General features: G+C 54.5%; 1 long non-coding RNA gene across 1 annotated transcript; it reads left to right on the top strand.

The window, feature by feature from the left end:
- The first annotated feature begins 656 nt into the window (after positions 1-656).
- Positions 657-6,412, top strand: LOC115517273. Its single transcript, XR_003969762.1, has 5 exons — positions 657-813; positions 3,396-3,641; positions 4,238-4,288; positions 4,856-5,376; positions 5,610-6,412. It is a non-coding gene; the product is annotated as an uncharacterized LOC115517273 (long non-coding RNA).
- The last annotated feature ends 1,675 nt before the right edge of the window (positions 6,413-8,087 follow it).

Raw genomic sequence — 8,087 nt, 5'->3', positions numbered from 1 at the left:
TCAGGCGTCTCAAACTTGGAACGTCCAGAATGGAACCCTCCAGCCACTCTCCAGATCTCTAACCAGACCCTCCCCCCCCAGCTCTGAGCACTAAACGTGACCTTCCAGGTCGGACCTCAGGGGTCATCCCTGTGCCTTCCTCCTCCCCACAGCCAACACCAGAAAGTCTTGTCTGTTCTGCATTCCAGAATTGCCCGGTCCGTCCGCCCTGGGTATCCCCCCAGCTCTGCTCCACACCAGAGCATCTGCACTGCTTTCTCCGGCGGGGTGGGGGGGGGGGGTGGTAGCTACCTGCATTTTCCTCCTGAACCACAGTCATGGCCTCTGCGACCACCACCATTTCCCTTCCTGCCCCTGCCTGAGATTCTGTTGCGAATAAACCATTGGTCAAAAAGCCAACGCGCTGCCCAGCCAGCCACGTGGCTTCTTCCCCATTCTCACCTGCCTGTCCCCCACACTGACCCCTGCCTCCAGGGCACACGGCTCCTGGCTTCTTCCCCCGGGGTCCTGCCGCCTGCCTTCAGACGGGGGACTTCTCTGCGGACTCCTCACGCTCATCTGTACCAGCGACAGAACCACCTCCTTCCCGCCCCGCCTGTTGTCCTCCCGTGAAATAAGATAATGGTTCTAAACTTGTTTGTTCAAATTGTACAGATGCGTGAGATGGAGATCCAAAGACGCTTTGGAAGGCTGCTGAACACAAACACGCTCGCGTCGGCCCTCTGCTGGCAGCAGCCGGGTGCGCGGCGACGGTCAGATAGGCTGCTTCTCCGTCCTTTTCAACATTTCTGAGCCCGCTATTCACCAGGCCAGGTGCCGGACCAGGTCCTGGGGACCCATGATGAGGGTGGAAGGAGCAGGGCTTCTGCAGGATGAACACCCCCCGCTCCCCCCGCCCCCCCAGGAACATAAATTACTCATCATGGCCATCTGCACTTGCCGGCCACCTCTGTAAGTCACTTCCACCCCGGCTGTCCCGTAAGTAACTTGAGGACATGAGGAAGAAGTCCAGGACTGGGCGTGGCAAGCCTACGTCCCCGCTCCCCACCCCCAAGTCCTCTGTTGGAGATCCCAAGAGGCCTCTGCACTCTGCCTTCCGGAACCCCTCCTCCCAGCTCCTCTGTCTGTGCCTGCTGGGACCGGCTGGTGGCTCCAGCTGGAATGCCTTCTTCACTGATCCCCCCACCCCCCAACCAAGCTTCACCGCCTCAGGGAGGCCATCGCTGGTCTCCGAGTGGGCTGGCCTCCCTCTGTGCTCCCATGAACATTCTGTCATTAATGATAAATTCTGGGTTTACTTGTCAACTCATGCCCAGGACAAATATAGGGGAAAGACCTAACTCACCGTTTGTCTCCGACCCCAAACCGAGCCTGGCACATAGTAGGTGTTCAGTGAACATTTCATGAATGGATGAATGGATGAATGAGGAAGCATCACTTTCAGCCAGCTCTGTGTGGGGCTGTCCACATCTTATTACCACCACACCCGTCTAAGCCTAGGAGCTAGGTTTTCCAGAATCCCCTCTGTCACAGGTTAAATGGCGTCTCCCTCAAATCCATATGCTGAAGTCCTAACCTCCAAGACCTCAGAAGGTGACCTTCTGTGGGAATCGGGTCCTTACGGATGTAATTAGTTAAGATGAGGTCATGCTGGACTAGGGTAGGTCCTTAATCCAATAAGACCAATGTCCTTATACAAAGGGGACACTTGGGCACAGACTCGCACACAGGGAGACGGCCCTGTGAAGACAAAGGCAGAGATCGGGGTGATGCTCCTACAGCCGAGGATGCCAGAGGTGGCCAGCAAACCCCCAGCAGCTCGGGGAGGAGCCTGGAGCGGGTTCTCCCTCCCAGCCTCGGAAGGAAGTGGTCTACCGCGACACCTTGATCTTGGACTTCCGGCCTCCAGGGCTGTGGGACAATACGTCTCTGTCGTTTAAGCAGCCGGGTCTGGTGCTGTTCCTGCAGCCCAGGGAACTAATGCAGCTTCCGGCTGGGTCTCACCAGTGTGGCCAGCTCCTTTGAGACTGGAATGTCCCGTCATTCTCAGGAGGCCATGAAGATTGGGGCCAACCACTCCCTAAGATGGGGGGTTTCTCAGGCCACCCCATCTGTGAGTGCTGTCTGTGGGGACCCCGGGCACCTAGCCGCTCCCCTGCTCTAGGGGCCTCGTGCTGAGGTTTGGTGAGTTTCTCTGAGCCTCCAGGCCCCAGCCCCTCCCACACTCAGCAAACCTCCCCTCCTCCACTGCAGCCCTGTTCTCGTGTCACTTGCGGTGGCTGTGTCCCCGACCAAACACAGACTGATCCAGACTTCAGAAACGTCATGATGTGGCCAAATGCTGCCCTCACTCTTTAAGGTGACACGTTCTTCATCAAAAAGGCAATGAACGGGCCACCAGGAGTGTTCACTCACAGTGACAGTCACGGTGACAGGTGCTCTGATGGACGAGCTTTCATCTCTCCGCTGTTACGGCGACTCCCAGTCATGCCCACCCGAGAGAGAGCCTTCTTTCCGGGACGACCCCGTCACTCACCTGGCAGAAGCAGGTCCTGTGTCCTGCAATACCCGTGTGCTGCTTACAAAGCTGGAAGGGCTGAGAAAGCCTTGCTGGGGATGTGTGGGGACCAGTCCCAGATGTCGTGTGGTCTTGAGGGGAGCATTCGAAACCACCTCCCATCAGATCCAAAGCACACTTCACCACATGCTCCTATTAGGTGTCCTGGAAGAAGGTTCCAAGAACCAGGTCATCAGACACGTCTCCCAGTGAGGAAGGGACAGTGCTTAAGTTTCAACAGGTACTTTGAAGGCCTAGAAACCTTGAAGGAGCCTGATGAATCCAACACAAAGCCCACAAGGGATCCTCAGGCTCCAAAAGCGTCCACTTTGCCCTTGACCTGTCCTCCAGCACACCCAGGGGCACTTCCCTCCACCTGCAGGGCATCTCCAGCACCTGGTACCCCAGCACTGGATCCTTCCCCTGCCTTCACACCTTTGCACTTGAGTTTCCACCGCCTTGTTTAGTCTCAGGCCAAGAGGCAAATATTACCATTCCCCACTTTCTAGAGGGGAAACAGAGTCCCAGAGGGGCTAAGCATTGTGCCTGACGTCACACAGGGAGTAGGTGGTGAAGTTGAGGGCGGGCCTCGACTTTCAACACTAGAGCAGTGGTTTTCAAGCTTTAAAGAGTGGGAGCTCATGTGCAAAATGCAGATTCCAGGGCCTCGTACCAGGTGGTTTTGATTCAGGGTCTCTGGGTGAGTCTCAGGGACAGATGAATCTGTTGCCGCTGGTTCACGGCCCGCATGTGGGGTGAGGGGCTGGGGGTGGGGGTGTAGTAAATGATCCCACCCATAAAGAAGATCTTTCCTTATCTGCCCACCTTCTCCCAGCAGCTTGCCTTCGGGAATCTCCCTCCACACACTCCAAGGCGTGTTCCAGCTGACCCCCCCCTTTGCTGTGATGGCTCAAATCCCAAGTCCTCCACTCACCAGCTCTAAGACACCGGATGAGACATTTAACCTCTTCTTGTCCTGATTTCCTCCTCTGTAAAATGGGGAGCACGCTGGGACCTGCTTCAGAGCGGTTACGAGTTTGAAATGAGTTCAGATACAGAAAACACTTGGAACAGCGCCTGCATGGTAAGCTCTTGATAGATATTAGCTGTCTTTATTATTACAACCATTCATGTGGTTGTTATTACCGTGGAGCTATTTCAAGGGTGTCTGTCTTGTCTACACAATAAGATTCTAAACTTCTGAAGTGTGCGGAGCTTAGCACAGGCTGGGCCATACGGTAGATGATAAATACTCAGTGAGTGTATAAATTAATCATTAAATTCATAATTAATCACATCTTGTAATTAATATATGAAGGAACAGATGACAATGACCAGGGTAACAACACTAAATAATAGTATTATTGATCCCTTGATGGTCACTTAATACAGACCAGGATTCCATTTCTCATCGCAGCAAGAAAACTGGGGCACAAACTGGGGCACAAAGAACTTAAGCAGTTGGTCCATGTTCTTGAGCTACTAAGTACTTGAGCTGTTGTTTCACTCCAAACTTTTCCCGGGCAAGAACTCGTCTCTTCTTAACCACAACACTGTGTTGGTTTTCTCTGATGAAACTGGAAAAAGTCTCTGGCGGGAGGTGAATAGCAAAGTTGCTACAAGTTGCTTGCTAGCCTCTCCAGGGGAGTAACTGAATCTTGTTTAATTTTGTTTCCTTAGCTCCAGGAAAGGAATTCACATAAAGTAGACACCTAAGGAAATGAGCATTGGGTGTGTTTGCATGGATGGGTGGGGTGCATGGATGGGTGGGTGATGGATGGGTGGGGTGCATGGACAGGTGGGTGCATGGAGGGTGGGTGCATGGACGGGTGGGGTGCATGGATGGGTGGGTGATGGATGGGTGGGGTGCATGGACGGGTGGGGTGCATGGACGGGTGGGGTGCATGGACAGGTGGGTGCATGGAGGGTGGGTGCATGGACGGGTGGGGTGCATGGACGGGTGGGGTGCATGGATGGGTGGGTGATGGACGGGTGGGTGCCTGGAGGGTGGGTGCATGGACGGGTGGGGTGCATGGACGGGTAGGGTGCATGGACGGGTGGGGTGCATGGATGGGTGAGTGTGTACATAGATACATGGGGAATGGATGGGTAGGGTGATGGGTGGATGGATGATGGAGTGGAGAGAGCAGGTGGGTGCATGAATGATGTTCAGTTGGAAGGGTGGCTGAGTGGATGCACATGTGGGCAGATAGGAGTATGATGAGTAGGTGGAAGGATGGGCATGTGGCTAAGTAGGTGGCGGAAGTGAGAGAGTGTCCTCTCCATGTTACTCTGCAGAGTGACACTCAGAGAACCCCGAGACAGGGAGACGTGGGAAACCGATGTGCATTTGGAGGTGAAAGAAGCTGGAAAAATCGTTGCTGGCAGTGCTGTTCCTGGAAGGGAGACGAAGGCGGGAAGACACATTTGGGTTACAGGAAGAGGCGGCCCCTCATGCAGCATCTTTAGTCTATAAGGGCCCAGGGCTCTGCGCTGAAAGCACTAATTGGATTTCATTAAGGCGAAATAGATTTCCTAGCACTGGAAGAGCCAGTTCATTAATTTCACACATGCTCTACTGGAGGAAGGCATGGGGAAGGGCAGCCAGCCCCAGTCTCCCCAGGCTAAGATCAGAGCTGGGAGCCCGCTGCAGTTTGGTGCAGAGCCTGGATTCTGAGCACCTGCTCCATGCCAGTGCCTGGGCTGGCCATCGGGGGTGCAGTGATGAACCAGATACAACCACCACCTCCGGTAACTCGGTCTTGGAGGAGGCAGCCGCACAAGGCAGGGCGTGCACAGTGACAGGGTGCTGGACAAGGGTAAGCAACACAGAATGTCTGACCTGTGCTGCTGGGGGTCCTGGGGGTAGGGTGGAGGTAAAGAGCAGAGAAGGGAGAAGTTGGCCCAGCTGCCCTAAGGCTCACGGGGCCATGGTTTGCACGAAGGTTTTCATGCCCAGAGTGGGCAACACCAAGGGAGGAGACAAGCAGGGGTGCTGGGGTTCATCTAAAATTCTTCGAAAATATTCACTGAACACTCATGGTGTTGTCAGGTGTGTTCCAGGTACTGGACATCCCGTGGAGCAGACCGACCTGGTGCTGGAGCTGAGAAGAGTGATCTGGGCAGGAATTTTAAATTGGGGACATTTGAACATATAAAAGGTGGTCAATGCCCAGGTCCGGATGACGTCACCAGGGGAGAGAGTAGGAGGGGCGGGGTCATCTTAGTTCTTTCTTCCTCTCAGAGCAAGAATTCCTTCCACACCTTCCACTGACAGGTGGCTCCCCAGCCCCTGCTTGCATGCTCCAATGACAGGCCGCTCACTACCAGCCAAGCCAGTCCTGCCTGCTTTTGGAAGTCCTGGCTGTTAGTTAAATTCTTTTGTATGCGGGCCAAAGTCTCCCTTCCCTTTTGATTTTACTCCTTTGTTCTGATTCCATCTGCTGGAGACCCGGCCCGTCCAGTCGGCTCCCTCTTTGCCATGATCTGCTAGAACCCACAGATGTGGTTCACCACACCTTCCTTCTTCTCCGATAGTGGGTCCCTGGGTTTCTTCTGAGGGTACCGCACCGTCCCCACTGCCGTCTCCCATCCCAGGAAGCGACAAAGTCTTGTTTTAACGTCTGAACCGTGGCCTTAGAGACCAGAAGAAGAGGGGACACTTAAAACTAAGAGACTTCCCTTCTGTGTCTTTATTAAACACACCCAGTTCCTTCTGCCACTCTTAGCTGCCTCAGTGGCTACCCCAGATATTTTTGTCTCTGGGTTGGGGTCTCCACGCTGGAGGTCATCACATGAAACCAGTGGCCGTACCAGGGACCCCCTCATCTTACACAAGCTTTTTTTATTTATTTTTAAAAATTTGCTTATTTTTGGGGCGCCTGGGTGGCTTGGTCGGTTGGGCGGCCGACTTCGGCTCAGATCATGATCTCGCGGTCCATGAGTTCGAGCCCCGCGTCGGGCTCTGTGCTGACAGCTCGGAGCCTGGAGCCTGTTTCAGATTCTGTGTCTCCCTCTCTCTGACCCTCCCCCGTTCATGCTCTGTCTCTCTCTGTCTCAAAGATAAATAAACGTTAAAAAAAATTAAAAAAAAATTTGCTTATTTTTGAGAAGGAGGGGAGAGAGAGCATGAGTGGGGGAGGGGCAGAGAGAGAGGGAGACACAGAATCCGAAGCAGGCCCCAGGCTCTGAGCTGTCAGCACAGAGCCCACACAGGGCTCGAACTCACAAACTGTGAGATCATGACCTGAGCCGAAGTCGGACGCTTAACCCACTGAGCCACCCAGGCGCCCCTTACACAAACTCTTTATAACAACATTGGACCCAGCAGGACTTCCCTCTTTGAGCGGATGCTTTGGCAGTCTGAGTTGCTTGTCTGCTCTCAACCTTCCCTCAGTGTGATGTAGCAACTTTCTCCTGCCAGCGGTGACCCTGAGGGCTTCAGGCCAGCCCAGCCAGCTTCTCTCCTGCCTCCTCTCCCGACACAGTCTTACCCAGCAGGGGAGAGGCTCAGGCTGTCCGAGTTCTCCATGAAATCTCGGGGGCAATAGAGGACTGTCCCAACAGGCCTGGGTTGTCCACACTGGGCACATTCCAAAGAGAGGTCCGGCCCTTGATAGGCTCCTGAGAGAAACCCTCTGAGTCCTTGGACTATTTATTCTTCCTGCCAGGAGTGTCTTTGGGCCATGCTGGACAGTCCCCACAAACAAGGGGACTTAGGATGGAGACTCTGGGCCACATGCTATCATATCAGTCTGACGTCTGGGAGACTGAGTAAGGTCAGCCATGTCTCCGTGCGGAGCTGGGCACCACGGCACCACGGTTCTCTGTCGCCCACTGTTGCCACACGAATCAGGCACCGTGTGTAAGACTCCACTGGCAGAGGCACAGGGAAGCTGGTGCCTCGTGTCTCCTGGACCCCACCCTGCGCACCTTAACCCCTTGCTGATTTCAGTCTGTGTCCAGTCGCTGTCACAAACCACAGCCGGGAGTACAATAGCTTTCTGAGTCCCGTGAGCCCTTCCGGCAAATCATCAAACCTAAGCATGGCCTCGGGGCCCTCGAACACACCTGCTATCACAGAATCTGTCCTGTTTCACGACATGTTTGTGCCCCCACCCCCACGCCCCCAGACCGTGAGCCAGGATCCCAGGGTCCAGGTTTCAGCCCCATTTCCCACCATCCCCACTGCTCCTGTTCTGTGAGCTGGATACAACAGGCAAGGCTCTGGGTTACCGTTGACTTCCCCTGGGCTGCCTTCTGAATTTGCTTGACGAATTGTGAACCTGGGTTTCTCAGGCCCGTGTTGTATATGAGGGGCAGGACTCTCAAACACGACCGTCCCCCTGCAGACCATTGTCGATTTTCTATCTGGGACAACAGTGCCGTTCACAGCTTTCAGGGACCGTCCCATGCTCTTGGGTTCTGGACGGAAATCCGCAATGAGTCAAGCTATGCAAAGCTCAGCAGAGCCTTGGAAGCCCCTGCTGCCATCCCCACGAGATACTGGTCTCATCTGCTCACGGCTGAA

The sequence above is a fragment of the Lynx canadensis genome, chromosome B3 (genome assembly GCF_007474595.2).
Source record: "Lynx canadensis isolate LIC74 chromosome B3, mLynCan4.pri.v2, whole genome shotgun sequence".
Classification (NCBI taxonomy): domain Eukaryota; kingdom Metazoa; phylum Chordata; class Mammalia; order Carnivora; family Felidae; genus Lynx; species Lynx canadensis.
Note: the sequence above shows the minus strand (reverse complement) of the source record. Positions and strands in the feature narration are given on the sequence as shown.